Genomic DNA, 26,292 nt, shown 5'->3' with positions numbered 1-26,292 from the left:
CTACTCACCAAATCACAATAAGTGACAATTCCTACTAACTGGTCAGGTTTTTTGGAACAGCATTGTACAAAAAGGCAAATGAATATTGGAAAATGAGTGAACCTACACTATGGGAGTGGACCCACATTTATATCAATTATTGCTATATTATTGTATAGCAGTATATTATTGTATAGCAGGTTAGTTATTCTGGAGAAGGAAATGGCAACCCACTCCAATACTCCTGCCTGGAAAATCCCATGGATGGAGGAGCGTGGTAGGCTACAGTCCATGGGGTCGCAAAATGTTGGACACGACTGAGCGACTTCACTTCACTTTAGTTATTAAATACATAGACTTGAGTTTGAATCTTGCTTTCCCACATTCTAGGTAAACCACAGCCAGTGGACCCACCACCCATTTCTGTAACATAGCCACATTCACTCCTTGAAATATTGTTTCTATGTGTTTTTGTACAGTGCAACAGAGTTGAGTATCTGTGACCAAGACCTTGTGACTGGCAAGCACAGTATTTACTCTCTGGCCCTTTAAGGAAAAGCTGGCTGACCTCTGTTCGAGAAGCATGATTTTGGCCAAGTTCCTTAAATTTCTAGGCCTCATTTTTCTAATTGTAAAATGTGAATAACAGCCTACCAGGTTGGATTTAGTGAGGACTAAATGAGTTACTCTGTATAAAAAGTTAGCATAGTCATAGCATGGAGAATAAGTGTATTACAAAGACTGATGAAACTAATCATATCCAGAAAATATAATATAGTCTATATTTCCTCTGCACTAAGGAGCTGGTGAAAATTCTTGTGAGAGAATAAATCTCTGGTTATGTTTGGTCAAGGATGTGCATTCTTTGTGCGTTGTTTCATTTCTGCTGAGTCTCTTTTCAGTGTCCCGTGTAATTCTAACCTCCTGCAAGCCTGTTCAGGACTGTCACCTCTTGTAGCCGACCCTTCTTTATTATTTGTGGAAAATTCTCCATGTCTACATCTGGAATTGCTCAAAGGTCAGTGTAAGTACTGAGTCTTTATTAATGGTTTGTTCCGCTCCAAAATGCTTTCCAAAATGCCTGCAGCCAGGGACTTACAGCTTGTTGGAAGAGATAGTTTTCTGTTTTCAGGGATCTCACAGTTCCTTCTATTTGTTTTCTCAGTGGAGAAGAGAAAGGTTTTATCCTTTTTGCTATGAGGCATAAAGATTTTCATGAGTTAAAACAAGTTCTTTGTTGGGCAAAAGTATTTCAGTGCCGTATGTTTAAACACTGCAGATCGGAGCACTCACTAGGAGTTTGCTGTTATGCAAGTGTATGTCTAACATTAGATGACCTGCAGAATATGTGAAGACTTGTTTTTTCAGCTTTGAGATTTACAATATTTTCTTAGCATATTGCTTTTCAGATTGCAAGTGAAATATGCAGAAATTCTAGGAAACTAAACAAATATAAAAGAGTTTTAAAAAAATTTCAGAGATTTACTCTAGTTCTTTCCCTCAGTTGTGACAATTTCTGCTGTATATATGTGTGTATATGTTCCTCCACATATATAATGTCTGTAGGAAAATATCAGTGATCTGCTTTATTCTGTACCTTCTTTTACTTGATATAGTCCTATGCATAGTTTGCCATGTCATTAATTTTTGCAACACAGGATTGTAGTCTGTGGAAATACCATAATTTATTTAAACATGCTCATATTGGACACTGGAAGAGAGAGTAAATTGTTACAACTTTTCTAGAGGGTAATTTATTAATATAATGTAAAATATTAAATTTAAATACTCTTCAACATGAAAAATTGCATTTCTTGGAATTTTCCCTAAGGGGACTAACCGGGCAAGCTCACTCAAATATGTGGACTAAAATGTTCATGTTAAAGTGTATGACAGTGAAAATAATTTTGCAATCTAAATGTCCATCAGAAGGCAGCATAAATAATTGTTCTGCATATATTCCAGTAAAATGCAGTGTGGTTAAAAGTGAATGAGCTCATGTATATTAAAATTATTTACATTGTTTTAAGTGAAATAGAGCACATTAAAAAATAGTTTGTCAGATCCTGGCTTGGTAAACACAGCCATATATATGTATATAGTGGGGATAATATACCTCACAATACCTACTATAATTATCTCTAACTTCTGGCATCATGGGTGACTGTTTGACTTTAAATTTTTCTCTGTGACATTTGACAGTGAGGAATGTTTACTTTCCTTTTGTGAAGTTTTCATTTATACAGCACCCAAAGATCTTTGTAATTATTATGTTTACAGTTCAAAAGTGCTAGGGAAATATTTTTAGCCAAGAGTTGATGGACCAATAGACAGATGGGGATATTAGAATCCCTCATAGGGGATAGACAGTCTTACGGCTAGAAGTACAAGTCTGGCTATTGCTTAATGTTATTTCTCTAGAAACTTGTTCCATCCATGAGATGAAAGAATGTGATACAGGGAGATTGAGTAGGAGACCTCAGGTTGCCATTAAGAAATACTGTAACCGATAGAGAGGTTATGACTTTTCCTGCTTCTTACCATTTCTTATCATTCAGAGAAATAATGGGGCTAGGAAAGTGGGTATAAGTACATAAGTAAATCATTATGGCTACTGAGAAGTAGTTTCATTCTGGATTCATCTACAGATAGCTTTTGGACTAATTAGAGTTTTAAAATTCAAACCAATCACCACACATCCTTAGTAAAAATTGCTAATTTTAATTCTATGGTTCCCCCATCCTCCCATCTCTTTCTGTCTCTGTCTCTATATATATGTCCATGTGCGTGTGTGTGTGTGTGTGTCTGTAATGTATGTGTGTCTCTCTATACATATTTGCATATGCATTTGACTTTCAGAAAGTTTGTGAAATTTATGTCAATATGCTCTTCCACCTTCTAGCCATGTATTGTGGTATTTTACTCATAATGTTGTAAAGAAAAATAGGATTTCATTGTTTTCCTTTGCATTTCTTTGATGACTAGTATGGTTGAATGTGGTTTACTCTTTTTGGGACCAGTTTATTTAAAAATTTTTGTTACTGTTCTTTGCCCTTTTTCCTTATTATAGCAGGGGTTGGCAAGCTGTGGGCTACAGGCCAATTTTTGTTAATAAAGTTTCACTGAGACACAACAGGTCCATTCATTTCCTTAATTTCCTTATATTTTTTTACTTGCTACAACAGGAGGGGCAAGTAGTTTTGATAGGACTGTATGACCATCAACGGCTAAAATATTTAATCTCTGGCACTCTACAGAAAGAGTTTATGATTCCTTAGTCATATTTTAGAGGGCTAATTTTTTTAAAAAGATTTTTAAAAAATTAACTTGAATGAACTATTTATAGTAAGACTATTTACTCATTTGAAATATTTCTTGCAAATAGTTTATTGCATGTCTTTTTGTTGCTTGATCAAGCCCTTATGGTTTCTGTCTTTACTCCCTCTTTCTCTCAGACCCCCTGTGCCTGGGGTGCTGGAATGATGAATATAGTGTCCTTTGACTTAGAAGGGCTAATACCATCCTGTTTATTATGAATGGTGGATGGAATAATTTATTATCTGGGTCATCATTTTCTCATCAAAATGCTTAGAGCTCTCATTCTTGACCTGGATGTTAAGGAATATCCATTTCTGAGAATCACTTAGAATACTTCTATTTGTATTCAACCTTGATGTCCTAACTATGATAAAGCTTTGAAGTTGTAAGGAAATACCTTACGTGAACTCCTTACTTATCTTAAAAAAAAAACAATACCTTATGTTCTGTAGCATTTTAAATCTTTCCTGGATGTTTTTATGTGGCTTTACTTTTACTTTTCTCTTATCTACTCATCTCTTTTCCTTTGTGTTTCCTGCCCCACTTCTTACTGTTTCCTGATAGTGTCTTAGCTTTCTTCAAACATTTGTTTTCCATGTGGTATCACTAATTCTGAGGGACTTTAAAAAAAAAAAGTAAATATAGTCAGGTGGGAGGGGGGTTCAGGATGGGGAACACGTGTAAATCCATCGCTGATTCATGTCAATGTATGGCAAAAACCACTACAATATTGTAAAGTAATTAGCCTCCAACTAATAAAAATAATTGGGAAAAAAAAGTATATATTGTCATATATTTTTCTTGTATGGCTTCTCAGGTGGTGCTAGTGGTAAAGAATCTACCTGTTGATGCAGGAGATGGCATAGATACTGGTTCAATCCCTGGGTTGCAAAGATTCCCTGGAGGAGGGCGTGGCAACCCACTTTAGTATTCTTGCCTGGAGAATCCTATGGACAGAGGAGCCTGGTGGGCAACAGTCCATAGAGTTGCAAAGAGTCAGACAAGACTGAAGCGACTTAGCACTCACACACATCTCTCTTGTATAGCATATTAGTCAATCTGTTGTTGTTGCTTAATCACTAAGTTGTGTCCAACTCTTGTAACCCCGTGGACTGTAGCCCACCAGACTACTCTGTCCATGGGATTTCTCAGGCAAGAAAACTGAAGTGGTTGTCATTTCCTTTTCCTGGGGATCTTCCCAACCCAGGGATCAGATCTGTGTTACCAGCATTGGCAGGCAGGTTTTTTACCCCTGAACCACCAGGGAAGCTCATACTAGTCAATAGGTGTTTTCAAAATTGAAGAAATAGATCAAGTTCCTACTTTCCATTTACATTTATTATATGATCCAATTATTTTATTTGACAACTATTTCTCCATCAAAGTGATCAAATAACATTACTATGACTTACGTATGTTTCCATGTTTATCTTAACATTAAAAGTTCCGGAAGCTAGAAGTGACTAATCCCCACAATATTCAGTCCTACTCTTCTTCCTAAACACATTCAGAGATTTCCCAGCCTCTCTTGCCAGGAGAGTACTGGTGTGCGTCACTTCAAGTCTGAGGTGTTTAAGTGTGATTGTAAGTTCCTCCTGACTTGGCAGCCTTGAGAGCTGCAGATTGAGATGGCCAGGGGAAAGACAGATGGACCACAGACAGCCTGGTTCCTCGAGTGACTCTATGGAGGAGAGTTTTCTTGTAACATATACACTTCCTGTGAACAAGAAATTAACCTGTGTTATGACAGATTGGATTCTGCAGTTAATGTGCTACCACAGTTTCACCTCAGCTGTTCTCACTAACACAGAAGTTAGCTTTAGAAATGAAGACTGTACTATAACAAAAAATTGATATGTACAGGACAGGCAGTGAGAAAAATGAGGCTGGAGGAGACAGAGAAGAAAATGCATGTTATGTGGCAGTAAAACATTTGGTGAAGCTCTTGCATGTCACAGCTTGAGAGGCAGATCATATGCCTACGTAACTGTTTGTTCCTAGGTAAGAGGTAGAAAAGGGAACTGCAGCACTGTATGCTAACTGCTATTTGCTGTGCTTGGAAAGTTATTTCAGAAATAAAAGATGAACCCAGGAAAGAACTGACTGGTTCAGAAGCAGAAATGAAGATATAAAGAGGGTCTAGAAATGGGGAGTCCCATAGTATTGGAAAAGTCAACTGCTTCTAGACCCGAACTCTACTCAAATAAATTTTACAGAGGCTTTAAGTAACAAATATTCGACAAAAACTTTAATTTGATTACAGTACTGATGGCTTCCCAGGTGGTGCAGCAGTAAATAATCTGCCTGCCAATGCAGGAGACACAGGAGTCTCAGGTTTGATCCCTAGGTCAGGAAGATGCCCTGGAGGAGGAAATGGCCACTCACTCCAGTATTCTTGCCTGGGAAATTCCAGGACAGAGGAGCCTCGTGGTCTGCAGTCCATGGGGTCACAGTCAGACATGACTGAGCACACATGCACCCGGGCAGAGGAAGTGTTAAAAATGTTAAATGAGGTCTTCTCACCTGTTATTACAGATCAACTTCAGAGAGCCACCATCAAATTGAGAGAAAAAGACAGGCAGTGAAGAAAACAAAGGGCTACTGGAGATTTGAGAACTAGGTATTTAAAAGCATGGGTGTGGTTACTGGCCTGTGGAGCCGACTGGAAACAAATAGAGAAGAAGCCTCTTAAGTATTTGAGAGAAGTGTACTGCCAAAGAAACCACAAACCTGGACTGAAGGGGCCTTTGACTGTAGAAGCTGAAAATGGCCTTTGTGCTCAGAAGCCTAAGTGAATAAGGAGCCTGAGGAGGCTGCTATACAGCCCTGAGACTTATTTCCAGGTGCAATCAAAGAAGGCAATGGGGAGAAAAAGAACTGCCAAAGGGTGGATGTTGAAGACACACACAGGTAGGGAATCTTCTCTGAGTGTGCTCGGCAGTACTTTGGGGTTTATGAGCTGCTGATTATGCCTAATTGTGTGTGTGTTGGTAGTGTGTGTTTGTGTGCTAATCACTCAGTCGTGTCTGACTCTTTGTGACCCCATGAACTGTAGCCTGCCAGGCTCTTCTGTCCATGGGATTTTCCAGGCAAGAATACTGGAGTGGGTTGCCATTTCTTTCTCCAGGGGATCTTCCCGACCCAGGGATTGAACCCCGGTCTCTTGCATTGCAGGCAGATTCTTTACCATCTGAGCCAGCAGAAATTGTCTTCTTTCTAAAAGTGAGTATATTATTGTAATTATTCTGGTCCTGCCATGCCTTTGTTTATTGAGAGAGAAGGAGGGAAAGAAATTGAGAGAGAGAGAGAGAGAGAGTGAGTGTGTGTATACAGGGACAGGAAATTTGGCTTCTAAATTCATAAGTCTCCAGACCAAGAGAAGCCACATCTGGGCTTGGTAAGGACTATTGAACTTTCCTTGGACATACTGGACTTTGAGATTCTGGCGTTGACTGACTGAGATTCAGCCTGTCTCCATACGAGTTACTGGATATGTATTATATGTGGCAAGAAGAAGAAACTGAATAATTAGTGAACAGAAGATGATAGAGATTACTAGACTTCACCGTAGTTGACTCTTTCCCCTTTGCTTGACAATTTCCTAATATCCCTTGAAGTTTATGTTGGGGACATAACTTGCCAATGAACTGTACACAGAGATGAAGTACTTCTCTTAAGAGCAGCTTGGGTTTCTACGCTCTGTCTTCCTTTGCTGTGGCCAATGCTGAAGCATCACAAGGCGCAGCATTACGAGACAGTAAAGTCTCTTGTTAGTCCAGGTCTTAACAACCTATGCAGAGGAGAAACCTTTGTTCATGCATATAGGCAAGAAGTGACATATATTGTTGTGCTAAGCCATTGAGATTTGGAGTTAATGATTTTTTAAGATCAAATTTATAAAAGGTTTACCAATTGAAAAAGCTCAGGTGGGTTATTATTATTTTTCAGTAAAGATTGGAGTGAACCACTTAAATAAGAAACCAAAGCTGCTCACAATAAAGACTACTTAATATAGGCTCACCTAGGAGAGTGCTGAGAAGTCCTTTTTGCAAATTCTGCTCCCCTGAAACTGACTCTCATGCCCCCAAAATTGTTCCGAAATTGTGAGAGGTAAGTAATCTGATTCTAATCACATTACATTGTTAACATTTTGACCATCTCAAAAGACTGATTAAAGTTGTACGTATTTTCTTTTTAGTAAATAATACTGGTTTTTATCTATAATTATGGACAGGAAGAAAACTGCTTAAAATTCCCAGGTGGTGCTATTGGTAAAGAACCCACCTGCCAATGCAGGAGACATAAAGAGATGTCAGTTCAACCTTGGATTGGGCACATCCCCTGGAAAAGGGAATGGCAACCCACGCCAGCAATCTTGCCTGGAAAATCCCATCGACAGAGGGCCTGGAGGGCTACAATCCATGGGGTCACAAAGAGTCAGAATCAAAGAGTCAGTGACTTAGCACAAGGCATCTTAGCATGGAAAGCTACGTAGCATCTGATTCAATTAGTCTGATCTCATTTTTAAGTTACTTTTACCTGAGGACATCAGAGTAACTTGTTAAATATTTTATAGAAATCTGAACAAACAACAGTGTTTACATTAGAGAAATAAAGCATTCACTTATTTAAAAAGTTCAAAGACCATAAATCTGCAGTTAACACCAGCATAAATTAGGCACAGTTTTAATGTGCGATGAGTCAAGAACCTCTATCCAACACACCACCAGAATATTTATTTTTCTGCTTAATTATTGGCAGAAAATAAGGTTCATAAACCTTAATGAAACATGAAACTTCATAGGAAAGGTAAATAAGAGTGCTAAAAATGGATAGTATTCATTGAAGCAGAACTTGGGAAACTGAAACAGTGTTATAGGAACAAAGAAGATTTCAACAGATAAAACTGCATCATGCTACTTAGGAAATACACATCCATCAGTTTTGTTTACATAAATGATTATTTCTAACTATATTGTATACAGTGGAGATGGCTAAATTTCCATACTTGCAAATTAAAATTTGCACATGAAATTGCCTAAACGGTAGACATCCCCCCAAGCTTTTTAGTTTAATTTGCTTATGTTGACTCTTATTTTCTTGTTTAATGTTGATGCTTTCTTTAGAGTAGTCTGTCTTTCATCTGCCTCTCAAGCAGGCTCAGATCTTGTGCTTGACCCGCCCATAAATATAAGACAGATGGAAATAAATAACCCACTAGAAAATTCACTTGACATGAGTACTGCATTTTATGTCTTAGAGGACTGGAAATGGGTCTGACTTTGAAGTCATTGAAGGGCTATATGACACTTAGAGAAAACAAATCTTTCTTTTTTTCTGTTGAGTTGAAGCTCTCTGGCCTTCAAATGCATTCACTAGTAAATTCTTTGACACTGCATATGCAAGGTTGATGTTCCATTTATAAGAAAAAAATGTTCACTACAATTGGATAATATGGTTCTCTTCTGGCCAGAGAGACTTTCTAAAGCATACTTCAAGTAGGAAAAAGAAAAGTGAGTATCATTCATTTTTAGGAGTAGGTTTGTATTGCTGTTTAGCAATTTGAATTTATTAATGGCTTTATAAATCCAATATCCATGCTAATAAAGATTTTTGTAACAGATGAAAGCAATATTTTTTATTACATGAATTACATTAATTGTAAGTCATGTGTATGCATTTCCTAGTATGGTGGAATGCTTTTTTCCTTTTCATGACATCCCACAAATTCTCAGTGTAATAATACTGCATTAAGAGTAATCCTTTGTTGAGATGATTTAAATGAATTTCTTTGCTATAGTAATAATTAAGGGTTAGTGATCCACAGTTTTTAAGCCACTGAAAACAAAAGCAAAATTATATTGGAATTTGGGACAAATATTCCACCAGTACTTTTTACCCTAAAACTTGAAATTAAAGCAACTGATATCAACAATTAGTGAATCTACTAAAGAAACACCCTGTGGAGCTGATTTTAGGTAAGTGATAAAGAGCAAAGCAGGTGGATGCCAAGTATAGTAAAATTTCAAGATACTGATATTAACCCTTTTTACATTCATCATTGCTGTTACTTGAGCATTTTTAGGCAAATAATTCATCTGCATCTTTACTTATTTAATGAGGAATATCTCTGTGTTTTTGGTTAAATGCTTGAGATAGTTTCACTTTGAGGGCTATTTTATTCATGCTTCAAAACCCAAATAGAGCCTGTTAATTGATCAAAATGAATATTAGAAGCATAAAGACAGATTAAAAACTTTTCTCTCTGTGTCTGTCTCAACACAATCTTTCTGTTTAACAGAAATAAGCAAAAGTGACTTGCTGACTTCTATTTAGAAACACTATAAAAATTCAAATAAGAGAATCAAAAGCCAGTTATGCCTTCGACTGTGAGCAGTTTCTGGAACAATTAATGGAAAAGACGATCTGGTTTAATAGATTACTTGAGAGGCTCAGAGTATATCACTTATGAATTTTTATGTATCTTACATAAATGAGAAATGCTAAAATTGAAGTAGCTGAAAGATGTTTTCTTACCTTGGAATTCTATACCTGTAACTTATTTGAATCACCTGCAGTCTGTTCTTCCTGCTTTTAGATAATGCCATGAGGTAATTGCTCTGGCTGCTAGAATATTTTTTTAAAATGTATTTTAAATTGTTTTAGAAACTGAATTTATAATAACATCTTCACATGGTCAAAACCAAGTGCAGGACTGTGATACATCCTTAAGAGATGGCAGATTTTTCATAAAAATAACTAAAGAACCAGTAAATAATAAGTGGGAAGAATATCTTAGAGATATTTTAGTTACTCAGTATTTTATTTTTTTTTTATGTTGCCAGGTGTCACTGAAGGGTGCTGAGGACATTTAGGTTGAACACTGAAGAAGTCTTTCTGATTAAGACAAGGATTATAAGCAGAGTGGCCATGCTCACTGTTCTGTGATACAGATATTGGTAGAGGCAGTGGTGATGCTAGAGTAATGATATCTATCCAGTGATTGCTGTCTGCTAAAGTGTGTGTGTTGGTCACTCAGTCGTGTCTGAGTCTTTGTGACCACACGGACTGTAGCCTGCCAGGCTCCTCTGTCCGTGGGATTCTCTAGGCAAGAGTACTGGAGTGAGTTGCTATTTCCTTCTCCAGGGGGTCTTCCCAACCCAGAGATCAAACCTGGGTCTCCTGCATTGCAAGCAGATTGCTTACCATCTGAGCCACCAAGGAAGCACCATGCTAAACATGTCCCAAGAACTCACATTTAATTCATTCCTTTACAGTCCTGAACTTCATTTTATTCTCACGTTTCAGAAAAGAAAAGCAAATCTTAGAGAAGTTCACATACCCAGAATCACAAACCTAGAAGATTATGGAGCTGAGACTAGAGCAGCCAAACCATTAAAAATTACTGCCGTTCTCTAGGTCTCAGATTTTTTCCTGTGTATTAATAGAATGAAGAAAAGAAGACCCATCTCATAATGTTTGTTGTAGAAAATGAGGTAATAGGCAAAAGCACCCAGCTCATGTTTAATGTATGCTATTTATCCTCCTTGATTAAGGAGGATTAAACATTACTGCTCAAACTCTGTCAAATATAACATTGCATTTAAATTATGTTTATATCCCATTACTAAGCTATGAGCTCTGGGAGAACTTGGCTGGAACCATGTTTTATTCCTTCCATAGCTCCTTGTCTTGCACCAGCATATGTCCTAGGACTTACAAAGTATGTGTGTTGCCTCTGAAAAACTAATGTAAGGTAGGGGAATGCATCACATCCATCTATTGCAGTTTGGAAGGCACCTGGACACCATGGTTCAGATTTTAAAATGTGTTTGCTGTTTGACTCAGCTACTTTATTTCTAAAAATATATCTTAAGGAGATATTGATATTTTTGTACCAAGATATATTTTCAATTATAATCGTTAAGACATTGTCTTCAATAGGGACAAGTTAGAAACATCCTAATTTCCGATTTAAATGTTGTGCAACAGGCATAAATGGATTAGTGTGTAGCCACTAGAAATGATGTAAAGATGCACTTATTAGTGGTGAGAAAGTCTCATGATATGCTTGCTGGCAGGTGTAAAAAGTTGGTTATGCAACTATATGATCTTTTTTCTGTAACAGACATACAACAGTTGTGTTTGCTAAACCTTCCGCCCCCAAACTAATTACAGTTTTGCTCTCCTAGAAATGGAATCTTAAACCATGGATCAGGGATTGCTTAATCAGTACTTTGCTTTGGCTGATAGACTCCTGCCATCCTGCAAAGCAAAGTAACTTTGCAATAACCAACTTGCTTTTTTGCCTGATATAACTTCCTCGTTCCCTCGTCTTTTTGTCTTTCATTTTGTACAGCTCCTCAGAATTCCTTCCTTAGCTGCTAGATGGGATGCTGCTGAATTCCAATCAATTTTCCCTCAAATAAAATGTTAATATGCCCTCAATCTATCTGTTGACAATACATATGCCTGCACATATACATATTGTAAAAGTGTATGAGAAACTGAGAATAGGTATGTCTGGGTAAAAGATCATAGTCTATCTTTATTTCCCCACGCTTTTCTTTATTCTTAGGAATTATTTTAAAGACAGCACATTTTTAATATTTGAGAAAATGTTGTTTTAAAAACTGAGTGGCATCATTTTCAATAGTGACTTTTGACACTAAGCCTCAGCAGCAGACATGTTTCAGATTTTTAGAATCTTGAGAAAATCACATTTGAAAAAAAAAATTGTTCACTATTATGGGATGATTAAAAATAACAATGCCTTTTAGGCTAGTGACCTCTTTTTCATTTCTTTATAAACAACTAAACATAGGAGCCTTTCAGTACTTTCTCAGTTTGCTTTTCTCCTACCCTTCATGCTTACATGACGAGGTCAGATGTATAGAACTTGGACTCGCTGAGATGAGATTTGACTCATTGAGATTTGAAGTTTAGTGACAGGGAAAGCTGCAATATATGTTTAAAAAATTCTCAGATAAAGCAACAGAACCCCAAGGCGATTCATTCTGATTTTTAAAGATATGAGTACACATTAATATGAAATGGACAGATTTATTGCTGACTGTTTCAAAGAAATATCGACAGTGGAACACTTGGTTCTAAGCAGGTTGGCTGCAAGCCTGTGTAGGAAGGAGTTGTGTAATTCAAAGTAAAAACACTTGCATGTTCCATCTGTGAGGAGAGTGGAGCCTTGACAACTATCATTTGTCATAGTGGACGCAATGAGAAATAGAAAGACAGACCCAAGAAGAGGGGCAGTAAATATGTAAAAGTATACATATGGTATAAGAATATATGGGTAAATGTGATTCCAGAAATCAAAAGTGAGATCAGAATATGGGATGTCAGGAAAACTGGCCTCCTGGGGTTCTTATAGAATAATTTTTAAACATTCAGTGTTTAATTGTATGAGTTTTAAGTGATTATAGATGTAGCACCAGTAGCAAAGTTTAGAGCAAGATGGAGATCAATTGCCCTGCCCCTTATCCTTAAAGGAATTTCTTCCCTTTATTGCTTATTATGGTCTTTGTAGTTGAGGATTCCAAAATGAAGTGGAGCAACTAGAACACAGAATAACTGTGAATATGACTTGGGAGAATTTTGCAATGGTGGTGATTATCTTCTAGATAATTCCATTTTTCTTGTCAAAAACTATAATTATCATTTTTATAAAGCATTTTTCTCACAGAGAAACTTTCTATATGAGGAATAAAAGAAACTTGGTTTTGAGTACTAGACCTGTGGGATTCAATACTGGAGACCACCCAGTCTCTTTTATTATGTACAATAAGTGAGATTTGGCCTACAGTAGGGTCTGTAATTATTCAGCTCCTCCAAAAGTAGCTCCTGACTTTGATTTTGCAAAACACATTAATATTAATTTTGTTACTTGAACATTTGCTTTTAATATAACAGAATCCACATGCTTGGTTGAGGCCAACATATGCTGTTTATTATGCAGGTTTGTCTGTTCCTGATGATGTAGTACATAAATCAAATCTAAATTAAGCCAACACCACTTCTCCCCTATGCCGTGATATTTGGGGATGCGATTGTTGGCCAAGGAATCATGAGGAAGAGTAAGACACTTTTGTATATTGTGAGATATTTTCTTTGCTGCCAATAGTAACACCATCACCAATCAGGAACTTGAAATAGTATCACTATAAGTATTCCCATATATGAAGTTCATTTGCTTAACTTTTGAAATCTTTTCAGTAGTTGCATATGAACAAGAAACATGAAATTCAAGAAATTAAGTTGGTGTAGTAAGACTAAAGTTTCACTTTTATTTGGTTGGTCTTAAAATCTGGGATACAAGAATATATTAGTAAAATACATATTTTAAAAGATTTGGAGGCCACTGTAATTGCTTATTCTTTGGTGTTCAGGGCAATAAAATGTTTCTTACAATAAAATTCAGATGGATGTTGGGGCACCTATATAAAGATGGTTGGTTAACTCCAGAACTGAAGAAATATAGGGAGACATCTTTGTTAGCAGTTTCTTAAATTCTCTTTGTAATCAAATCACATATTTTTATGTTGAGCCGTTCTGGAGTGGACTTTTGGTGGCAATTTCTCTTGCTTCCATGTTCTTTATTCAATGTGGAGATATTTCTCAAGGCCGTAAATGCAAAATACTGTTCATTGAAGACCTCAGACCTGATTTCATGACTATCATTCTCTGAGCTGAAAGACACACATATTGGCACAACCCATTTGTCTGATGGACCAGCTTAGTTCAAATATTACATTCTCCAGAATGTTTTCCTCGATTATTTTGTTTGTTCACTTGTTTGCTTTCTGAGCTGAAAATTCTTTTCCAGCTTTTATGTTTAAGGTTTGGTTAAAAAGAACAGATTCATTCAAGTTATCTAAAAGTAGAAATGAGATGCTTATAAGAATTTTTACATATGACCCAGCAATCCCACTTCTGGGCATACACACTGAGGAAACCAGATCTGAAAGAGACACGTGCACCCCAATGTTCATCGCAGCACTGTTTATAATAGCCAGGACATGGAAGCAACCTAGATGCCCATCAGCAGATGAATGGATAAGGAAGCTGTGGTACATATACACCATGGAATATTACTCAGCCATTAAAAAGAATTCATTTGAACCAGTCCTAATGAGATGGATGAAGCTGGAGCCCATTATACAGAGTGAAGTAAGCCAGAAAGATAAAGAACATTACAGCATACTAACACATATATATGGAATTTAGAAAGGTGATAACGATAACCCCTATATGCAAAACAGAAAAAGAGACACAGAAATACAGAACAGACTTTTGAACTTTGTGGGAGAATGTGAGGGTGGGATATTTCAAAAGAACAGCATGTATACTATCTATGGTGAAACAGGTCACCAGCCCAGGTGGGATGCATGAGACAAGTGCTCCGGCCTGGTGCACTGGGAAGACCCAGAGGAATCGGGTGGAGAGGGAGGTGGGAGGGGGGATCGGGATTGGGAATACATGTAAATCCATGGCTGATTCATATCAATGTATGACAAAACCCACTGGAAAAAAAAATAATAATTAAAAAAAAATAATAAAAAAAAAAAAGAATTTTTACCTAGAAATGACATCTTCTCAGAAATATATTAGGCATCCTGATTCCTTCTCCAACTTGCCCTGAGCCTTAGTGTTACCTGGCATTTCTGTCTCTGACTAGCATGAGCTTAGTGACCTGTTTCCCTTCTTCTTTATGTCCTCTCTTTCTGCTCCTGCCTTTACTGTTGGGCTTCTGTTTTTAATTCCCAGTGTTAAGACTGATCACTTTACTTTCCATGTCAGTTCAGCTGGAGGAGTCTCAGAGAGCCCATGGAAGGCTTCACCTCAGTTGCCCTGTACCTTTCACTCATTGCTGATGCTTAGGTGGTGGTGGTTGTTCGATGGTCCAGACGTCCAGTCATGTCTGACTCTTTGGGACCCCATGGACTTCAGCATGCCATGGCCTCCCTGTCCCTCACCATCTCCCAAAGTCTGCCCCAAGTTCATGTCCATTGCATTGGTAATGCCATCCAGCCATCTAATCCTCTGATGCCCTCTTCTCCTTCTGCCCTCAATCTTTCCCAGCATCTGAGACTTTTCCAATGAGTCAGCTCCTCGTATCAGGTGACCAAAATACTAGAGTTTCAGCATCAGTCCTTCCAGCTCGTATTCAGGGTTGATTTCACTTAAGATTGACTGGTTTGACCTCCTTGCTGTCCAAGGGACTCTCAGGAGTCTTCTCCAGTACCACAATTTGAAGGCATCAATTCTTTGGTGCTCTGCCTTCTTTATAGTCCAGCTCTCACAACTGTATGTGACCACTGGGAAGACCACAGCCTTGACTATATGGGCCTTTGTTGGCAGAGTAATGTCTCTGCTTTTCAACACATTGTCTAGGTTTGTCATTGCTTTCCTGCCAAGAAAGCAAACGTCTTCTGATTTCATGGTTGCAGTCATCATCCACAGGGATTTTAGAGCCCAAGAAGAGAAAATCTGTCGCTACTTCTACTTTTTCCCCCTCAATTTGCCATGAAGTAATGGGGCCAGATGCCATGATTTTACTTTCTTTTAATATTTAGTTTAAGCCAGCTCTTTCACTCTTTTCCTTCACCCTCATCAAGAGGCTGTTTAGTTCCTCTTTGCTTTCTGCCATTAGAGTGGTATCATCCACATATCTGAGGTTGTTGAAGTTTCTCCCACCTGTCTTGAACCAGCTTGTAATTCATCCAGCATGGCATTTCTCATGATGTGCTCAGCATATAGATTAAACAAACAGGGTGACAGCAGATAGCCCTGTTGTACTCCTTTTTCAATTTAGAACCAATCAGTTGTTCCATACAGGGTTTTAACTGTTGCTTCTTGACTCGCATACAGGTTTCTCAGGAGACAAGTAAGATGGTCACATAAGCATCTCTAACTAGAGGAAAAAAAAACTGTAAGAGAAGCAAGGTCATAAAGCACATTTGGATATTCTATGAATGCCTAATATGTGGAAGGTAAATATTTTGTTTATACATATACAAATGCATTTGCTTGTATTTGCTTTTATTTTGTGTATATGCACTAAAAAATACTGCCCAGGATCTCCGTTTCTGCTAAAGATTGTCAAAAAAGCTGGAGAAAGAGCATAATGATTAGTCAAAATGGACTTCACAATGGGGCTAATATGCTTCTATCCTTTGAAACAGAAATAAAATTATTTCTGCTTGAATAACTGGCAAGAGACTTAAAATAGCAGAAGGCTTTATGTTATTAAAATAAGGAGAATTGACTCAATGAATTCCATTAAATCCTCATCATACTGACATCTCTGTATTTGGTATTACTCACCACTCTTCTCCTCTGGACACTTCCTTCTTCCTTGGGTTATAAAATGTCACTCTGTCCCATTTCTCTTCTGACCTTTCTAACTATTCCTTCTCAGACTCTTCTGTTGGAGTCTTTTTTCCCCACTCTCCAAGAATTTCTGTCATTCAGGCTATTGTTTTTGACATGTTCTCAATTATACAACCATCCTAACCATCATCCTTCTTTCTAATGGGATGATCGATCATCTATAATCACAAAATCTATGTTTCTATCTTCAGCTTCTATACTACTAAGTTTCAACTTACTGGACACTTCTAGCTGACTCCTTACAGGCATAGGCAATTGCTTTGCCAAACTGAACTCTTTGTCTCCACCCATCATCCTGACATTACTTTTGACTTTTGTACTTTTTATGTCAGTGAACATTTCCAACTAGCCACTAAGTCAGAAAGAGTGAATTGTCCATTTCTCTCATAACTCCCAGCATGAATCTGTAATCCTTTTACAATTGCTTACTGCTGTCATAGTTTAAAATTTCCTCATACCTCAGATAACCTTTTTCCTGATTGAAGTTCATTCTTCTTTTCTTCATTATTCTACCACCCTTACTGCTTCCAGAGTGAGTTTACTAGATTTTAAATATGTTATGCTATGCTGTTGTTTAGTCGCTAAGTCATGTCTGACTCTTTGGGACCCCATGGACTTCACGGCCCACCAGACTCTTCTGTCCATTACATTTCCCAGGCAAAAATACTGGAGTGGGTTGCCATTTCCTTTTCTAGGGGCTCTTCTCAACCCACGGGTGAAACCTGAGTCTCCTGATTGGCAGGTGGATCCTTTACCACTGAATCCCTAGGGAAGCCCTATTTTTCAATGAGTATAATTCTGTAATACTTTCTTACTTGTAAGTGAAACAAATATGTCATGCTATTCCCCTACATAAAACCTTTCAATGGCTTCCTAGTGCCTGCAGGAACAAACGTGCACATATTGCATATGATGTCAAAGATTTTCAGCAATCAGACCCTCCTCTCACCTTGTGTTGTTATCCTTCTCTTTTACATATTCCTTCTTTCACCTGGGCTTGATGTAAACATACGTAAGTAAGAAGACCTGATTTGTACAGAAATGACTGGGTTAGCCAAAAAGATTGTTTCAATTTTTCCGTATAATCTTACAGAAAAATCCAGATGAAACTTTTGCCTAATCCTATAAATAGAATACAGTGTTTCATGGTTTATTCCACTCTACGTAAGGGAGAGAGTTTCATGGAGGTTATAATTCCACTCACATGAGAGACAGTCTCTAGATCAGACTTCACATGGTCTAGATGAAATAATACTTGATAATAATAGTTATAATTAGTTAGGCACCTGCAATATTCCAGGCTCTGGGCTAGGTTCTTTTTTATATTGCCTTAACCAAAAAGTTTGTTTGGGTTTCCCATAGCATCTTTTTTTTTATGTTTTTTTTTTCCCAATTATTTTTATTAGTTGGAGGCTAATTACTTTATAATACTGTAGTGGTTTTTGCCATACATTGACATGAATCAGCCATGGCTTTACATGTGTTCCCCATCCTGAACCCCCCAGCTATTTCTTTGGATCATTTCTACAAAGCACGTCAATTCTTAACATTATCATCCCATTTCTAAATTCTGGAAGAATGCTACTTCTTTCCTATAGATTAATTATCACATAAATTAGAATAGAATAAAGAATGATACACATTTGATATTTAAAGTTGTGGCATTTTTCCTCCTGAAAAGATATTTAAGAATATAACAAGAATTCCAAAATTCTCTGAAGTCCATCCAGACCGTAATCCTTCCCTCACTCCCCATCCAAGCTGGGAAGGAAGAGTCAGAAAAGTTGGCAGCACTGTTTCCTCCCTGAGATTCAGGCTGGGAAATGACTGTGATGACCAGTGGTGACTTGGGGTCTCTGAATCACGGTGCACAACACAGTTTTTATGACTCCTCCTCTTGTCTTCAAACTCTCTACACTCCAAAGTTCTGGGTTCATAAAGCAAGCTCAGCTGGGCCAACAGAAGTACAGCTCATCTATTCTTATCTTGAGTCAGCATAACCTGGCTGGATGACAAGGACACATCAGTCTCTAGACATATTTGAGTTGCAAATTTAAAAGAAAGGCAAAATGTATGTGACTTTTTCTCAGAACCATTTGGTTTTTTTATGGATTGATGTTTCCGGCTAATTTGCAGATCCTGGGGAATTAAAATATAAATACTTTCTCCTCAAAAAAAAAATAATACAGTGTTTCAATATTCCAAGGAAGATTGTAGATTAAAATTTCCATTATAGGCCAAGTTGAATTTTTGGCTTATGATAAAACACTTAAGAATGTTTTTACTAAAGATAGTCATACTATCTGACTTATCAACAGGATAACATATGTTTTTAGTTTTGAATTGATTAAATGACAATGTAAATGTATTCGTGCTGTGATCTATGAAATTCATAAGAGGTATAAACTGCTAACATGAATTGTATGATCACAGCTTAATTTACATGTAATTTATTAACTAAGAATTGAAAATTTTGTAGGTTGCTATTAAAAGTAAGAAGTACAATATATTTTAAAGACTAAATGGAATTGAATATTTTAGCACTGCTTCTGATTTCAGTGGCTATTTGGGAACCTGATATACTGACTCATAGCCTGTAAGAAAAATCTGTAAAATAATAATAATAAAAAAGGGTTTGGTGAGAAAAATAATTATGTTCTTAAATGTGCAGGGTTTTGAATTGGATATTTTGTGGTGAAGATTAGAAATTGAACTTGAACTTTTACAAATGGCTTTGTTCTATTTCTACTGTATTATCAGAGTATAGTTTTCCTCTTCTTTGAATCCTATATAACTGGTAGGATAGAGTGATGATTAAAATTTACCAAATAAATTTTAAGATTTTTTTCCTATTCATATTTTGTTCTTTACCTGATTGATAAACTTTAGATTTGGTGTTCTTCTAAACACTTTTTTTAAAAAAAGATTATGTTAGTCTTCTTCTTAAGTAAGCATTTCATAGCAAGTAAAATATTCCTCCTTGGAACATATAAAACAATCACGAAAATTGTTGCTATAAGAAAAAGTCAGTATTTCAATCTTGTTTATTTCAAGTGGTATAAAAATGAATTGGTCAAATTTTCATTTAGAAATGTTATAATTTATCAGGTTAGCTAAATAAAAACCTTTTTAAAAGTTCAGCATCTAAAGGTGTTTCATCTATTTGATAAAATATTTATAGGTCTGTCTCATAAAAATAACTTACTATAAGAGTGGATATGATTAAAACAAAAAGCTGAAATGGAAACAGTGTTCTCCTTTCTCTGCTTATTTTATTCTTTTTTAATTTTACAATATCTCCTTTGTTCATCATGGTGTATATTGTAAGTATTGTTGCTCTTAGCTATTTTAATTTCCTGAGAAGATTTTTAGTTTATTTTATGTATCTTGGAATTCTAAAGAGTTTTATTATTATTCTGTCACTCTTCCTCAACTGTTTTTTATTCCTAACAAATAAAATACACTCAAGGTGATAAAATGTAAACAACTCTTTCTAATACATTGCCTCTGGAGGAAATATTTCTCTATGTGATTTCAAAATTTGGTCCAGTCCATTCCAAAAGGCTAAACAGAAAATGTAGGCAGAAAGGTTGAAGAAATGTATGTACTTCAGTAACCCACGACTATATTATGTTTTTGTATTATGTATATTAGTTTCCCATTGTTGTCTTAACCAATTACCACAAAGCAGTATGATTCTAATATTCTTAACTACATTATAGAGGAATGGAATGCAAAAGTAGGAAGTCAAGAAACACCTGGAGTAATAGGCAAATTTGGCCTTGGAGTACAGAATAAAGCAGGACAAAGGTTAATAGAGTTTTGCAAAGAGAATGCACTGGTCATAGCACACACCCTCTTCCAACAACACAAGAAAAGACTCTATAAATCGATATCACCAGATGTTCAACACCGAAATATCAGATTGATTGTATTTTTTGCAGGCAAAGGTGGAAAAGCTCTATAGAGTCAGCAAAAACAAGACTGGGAGCTGACTGTGGCTCAGATCATAAACTCCTTATTGCCAAATTCAGACTTGTTGAAGAAAGTAGGGAAAACCACTAGACAGCTAGAGTATGAACTAAATCAAATCCCTTATGATTATACAGTGGAAGTGAGAAATAGATTTAAGGGACTAGATCTGATAGACAGAGTGCCTGATGAACTATAGATGGAGGTTCGTGACACTGTACAGGAGACAGGGATCAAGACCATCCCTAAGAAAAAGAAATGCAATAAAGCAAAATGGCTGTCTGAGGAGGCTTTACAAATAGCTGAGAAAAGAAGAGAAGCAAAAGGCAAAGGAGAAAAGGAAAGATATACCCATTTGAATGTAGAATTCCAAAGAATAGCAAGGAGAGATAAGAAGGCCTTCCTCAGTGATCACGGCAAAGAAACAGAGGAAAATCATAGAGTGGGAAAAGACTAGAGACTTCTTCAAGAAAATTAGATATATCAAGGGAACTTTTCATGCAGAAATGGGCACAATAAAGGACAGAGTTGGTATGGATGTAACAGAAGCAGAAGATATTAAGAAGAGGTGGCAAGAATACCCAGAAGAACTTTACAAAAATCTTCATGACCCAGATAATCATGATGGTGTGATCACCTAGAGTCAGACATCCTGGAAAGTGAAGTCAAGTGGGCCTTAGGAAGCATCACTACAAACAAAGCTAGTGGAGGTGATGAAACTTCAGTTGAGCTATTTCAAATCCTGAAAAATGATGCTGTGAAAGCACTGCAGTCAATATGCGAGTGAATTTGGAAAACACAGCAGTGGCCACAGGACTGGGAAAAGTCAGTTTTCATTCCAATGTCACAGAAAGGCAATGCCAAAGAATGCTTAAACTACCGCACAATTGCACTCATTTCACACGCTAGTAAAATAATGCTCAAAATACTCCAAGTCAGGCTTCAACAGTCCATGAACCATGAACTTCCAGATGTTCAAGCTGGATTTAGAAAAGGCAGAGGAACCAAAGATCAAATTTCCAACATCTGTTGGATCATTGAAAAAGCAAGAGAGTTCCAGAAAAACATCTACTTCTACTTTATTGACTGTGCCAAAGCCTTTGACTGTGTTGATCACCACAAACTGGAAAATTCTTCAAGAGATTGGAATACCAGACTACCTGACCTGCCTCTTGAGAAATCGGTATGCAGGTCAGGTAGCAACAGTTAGAACTGGACATGGAACAACAGACTGGTTCCAAATTGGGAAAGGAATACATTAAGGCTGTATATTGTCACCCTGCTTATTTAACTTATGTGCAGAGTACATCATGTGAAACACTGACTGGAAAGAGCACAAGCTGGAATCAATATTGCTGGGAGAAATATCAGTAACCTCATATATGCAGATGACACCACCCTTATGGCAGAAAGTGAAGAAGAACTAAAGAGCCTCTTGATGAAAGTGGAAGAGGACAGTGCAAAAGTTGGCTTAAAGCTCAACATTCAGAAAACTGAGATCATGGCGTCTGGTCCCATCACTTCATGGCAAATAGATGGGGAAACAGTGTCAGACTTTATTTTTTTGGGCTCCAAATCACTGCAGATGGTGACTGCAGCCACAAAATTAAAAGATGCTTGCTTCTTGAAAGAAAAGTTATGACCAACCTAGAGGGCATATTAAAAAGCAGAGACATTACTTTGCCAGCAAAGGTCCATCTTAGTCAAGGCTGTGGTTTTTCCAGTGGTCATGTATGGATGTGAGAGTTGGACTATAAAGAAAGCTGAGTGCTGAAGAATTCAAGCTTTTGTGGTGTTGGAGAAGTCTCTTGAGAGTCCCTTGGACTGCAAGGAAATCAAACCAGTCCATCCTAAAGGCAATCAGTCCTGAATATTCATTGGAAAGACTGATGTTGAAGCTGATACTCCAATACTTTGGCTACCTAATCGGAAGAACTGACTCATTGGAAAAGACCCTGATGCTGGGAAAGATTGAAGGCGGGAGGAGAAGGGGACGACAGAGGATGAGGTGTTTGGATGGCATCACCAACTCAATGGACATGTGTTTGAGTAAACTCTGCGAGTTGGTGATGGACAAGGAGGCCTGGTGTACTGCAATGCATGGATTCAGAAAGAGTTGGACAGGACTGAGTTACTGAACAACAACAAATTCAATGCAGAATCATCAAATCATAGAATTTTGATGCCAGAGGCAACCTTGGAAGAAATTCATCCTAAACATCTAAAGAACATGTAGATTAGGGAAGAAAAAAAATACTCAAGCAGGGTTCAACTCTGCATTGTAATGGACATACAATAGTGAAGCTTCAGCTTTACTAGGATAGGGAAGCCTTTTGTCATCAAAAGTCCCTAACTTGTTGAATGTGATTGTGATTATGGTCTCTATATACTATATATATACTATATATATATATATATGTATATATATACTATATATATATACACACACACACACAAGTTATGAAGCATATATAAAGATTTGTTATACCATTCTCACTATGTAATTTTATAGTTATTAACTGGAGTAGCTAAATGTTTACTTTTCTGTTCCTCTGATCCTTTCTGTGGTACTAATTTGTGTAACTTGAACTAGATTGGATGAGTGCTTTGGCTTCAGGTCCCAGGTTATGGATGACAGAAATTTCTTAGTCTTTACTGATGTACTCCCTCAAGGTAGAACTTGGAACACCAGCTCACAGCAATGAAGTCTTGCTTACATGTTCAGTGAATGCTGTGGTTCTTGTTTACTGGACGTCTCTGTCTTTCTACAAATAATGCACTGTGTCTCTACCGGCGCTTTTTCTGGTTGCTTCAGTTTCATAATGGATTTGGGGTTTCAAGTCATATGGGTCACTTCTTACTTGAGGAAGAAATAAAAACATTCCTCCCCTACTCGAAAATGTGATGTTGCTTTCCATGTATCATCTTTAAAATGTCTTCTAAAAGAATAGTGGAGGGAATGTTTTCTTGTAATCAATTTGCGTCCAGTGTCCCGGAGGCTATACACACTCAATATACAGAAGAATGTAAGTCAGGAATATAGACTAAAAGTGATCCATAGTTTTACTTCATAAACACAGGTTACTATGCACAGTTTGATGTATTTTCAGTGTTGAATGTAACTGTAATCATATTACTTTCATTTAGTTTTATTTTGTTTTTCAACTTTACAAATACCTATTCCTTAGATTTTTAATACTGTCAGCATATTATTCCACAAAGTAAAAATTTTCATGATGTATATGACCATTTTGCAAAAGAGTTGCAAAGAGTGTTTCCTCTAATTTTACCTGAATAAACATCCTTGGGCAAAGAGCACCTCTAGTCCCCATGTTTTTGATAGTTGCTTGGACGATATTGTCAGAGTCTATGTGATAGTTTGCAAAACTGACCACAATTCTCCATGCTTCCCTTACCCACGCAATCTGCAGAGTCATTTTACAGCTTCTTCCATTAAAAAATAAAATCTGTTCCCTCACTACTTGAATCAGAACTTGTGACTTCAGTTAAGTTCAGTTGCTCACTTGTGTCCCACTTTTTATGACCTCATGGACGGCAGTATATCAGGCTTCCTTATCCACAGCCAACTCCCAGTTGTGAGCAAGCTTGAGCAAGCTCAAGCTCATATCCACCGAGTCGGTGATGCCATCCAACCATCTCATCCTCTGTTGTCTCCTTCTTCTACTGCCTTCCATCTTTCCCAGCATCAGGGTCTTTTCCAATGAGTTAGTCCTTCACATCAGGTGGCCAGAGTATTGGAGTTTCAGCTTCAGCATCAGCCCTTCCAGTGAATATTCAGGACTGATTGCCTTTAGGATGGACTGGTTTGATTTCCTTGCAGTCCAAGGGACTCTCAAGAGACTTCTCCAATACCACAGTTCAAAAGCATGAATTCTTTGGCACTCAGCTTTCTTTATAGTCCAACTCTCACATTCATACATGACTACTGGAAAAACCACAGCCTTGACTAGATGGACCTTTGTTGACAAAGTAATGTCTCTGCTTTTTGATATGCTGTCTAGTTGGTCATAGCTTTTCTTCCAAGGAGTAAGCGTCTTTTAATTTTGTGGCTGCAGTCACTATCTGCAGTGATTTGGAGCCCCCCAAAATAAAGTCTGTCACTGTTTCCATTGTTCCCCCATCTGTTTGCCGTGAAGTGATGGGACCAGATGCCATGATCTTAGTTTTCTGAATGTTGAGTTTTTTATTTATTTATTTATTTTTATTAGTTGGAGGCTAATTACTTCACAACATTTCAGTGGGTTTTGTCATACATTGATATGAATCAGCCATAGAGTTACACGTATTCCCCATCCCGATCCCCCCTCCCACCTCCCTCTCCACCCGATTCCTCTGGGTCTTCCCAGTGCACCAGGCCCGAGCACTTGTCTCATGCATCCCACCTGGGCTGGTGATCTCTTTCACCATAGATAATATACATGCTGTTCTTTTGAAACATCCCACCCTCACCTTCTCCCACAGAGTTCAAAAGTTTGTTCTGTACTTCTGTGTCTCTTTTTCTGTTTTGCATATAGGGTTATCGTTACCATCTTTCTAAATTCCATATATATGTGTTAGTATGCTATAATGTTCTTTATCTTTCTGGCTTACTTCACTCTGTATAATGGGCTCCAGTTTCATCCATCTCATTAGAACTGATTCAAATGAATTCTTTTTAACGGCTGAGTAATATTCCATGGTGTATATGTACCACAGCTTCCTTATCCATTCATTTGCTGATGGGCATCTAGGTTGCTTCCATGTCCTGGCTATTATAAACAGAGCTGCGATGAACATTGGGTTGCATGTGTCTCTTTCAGATCTGGTTTCCTCAGTGTGTATGCCCAGAAGTGGGATTGCTGGGTCATATGGCAGTTCTATTTCCAGTTTTTTAAGAAATCTCCACACTGTTTTCCATAGCGGCTGTACTAGTTTGCATTCCCACCAACAGTGTAAGAGGGTTCCCTTTTCTCCACACCCTCTCCAGCATTTATTGCTTGTAGACTTTTGGATAGCAGCCATCCTGACTGGTGTGTAATGGTACCTCATTGTGGTTTTGATTTGCATTTCTCTAATTATGAGTGATGTTGAGCATCTTTTCATGTGTTTGTTAGCCATCTGTATGTCTTCTTTGGAGAAATGTCTGTTTAGTTCTTTGGCCCATTTTTTGATTGGGTCATTTATTTTTCTGGAATTGAGCTTCAGGAGTTGCTTGTATATTTTTGAGAGTAATCCTTTGTCTGTTTCTTCATTTGCTATTATTTTCTCCCAATCTGAGGGCTGTCTTTTCACCTTGCTTATAGTTTCCTTTGTTGTGCAAAAGCTTTTAAGTTTCATTAGGTCCCATTCATTTATTTTTGCTTTTATTTCCAATATTCTGGGAGGTGGGTCATAGAGGATCCTGCTGTGATTTATGTCGGAGAGTGTTTTGCCTATGTTCTCCTCTAGGAGTTTTATAGTTTCTGGTCTTACATTTAGATCTTTAATCCATTTTGACTTTATTTTTGTGTATGTGAATGTTGAGTTTTAAGCCAACTTTTTCACTCTCCTCTTTCACTTTCATCAAGAGGCTCTTTAGTTCTTCTTCACTTTCTGCCATAAGGGTGGTGTCATCTG

The 26,292-nt window shown here is 37.3% G+C and overlaps 1 protein-coding gene across 1 annotated transcript in view; it reads left to right on the top strand.

Moving 5' to 3' along the window:
- The first annotated feature begins 869 nt into the window (after window positions 1-869).
- Window positions 870-26,292, top strand: part of LOC122428683 — a 673,994-nt gene continuing 648,571 nt past the window's right edge. Inside the window, exons 1-5 of the mRNA XM_043448696.1 lie at window positions 870-997; window positions 5,833-6,207; window positions 6,472-6,519; window positions 7,224-7,407; window positions 16,183-16,304. The gene's annotated coding sequence lies outside the window, so the exon portion shown is untranslated. The remainder of the gene's footprint in view (window positions 998-5,832; window positions 6,208-6,471; window positions 6,520-7,223; window positions 7,408-16,182; window positions 16,305-26,292) is intronic.

The sequence above is a fragment of the Cervus canadensis genome, chromosome 27 (genome assembly GCF_019320065.1).
Source record: "Cervus canadensis isolate Bull #8, Minnesota chromosome 27, ASM1932006v1, whole genome shotgun sequence".
Classification (NCBI taxonomy): domain Eukaryota; kingdom Metazoa; phylum Chordata; class Mammalia; order Artiodactyla; family Cervidae; genus Cervus; species Cervus canadensis.
Note: the sequence above shows the minus strand (reverse complement) of the source record. Positions and strands in the feature narration are given on the sequence as shown.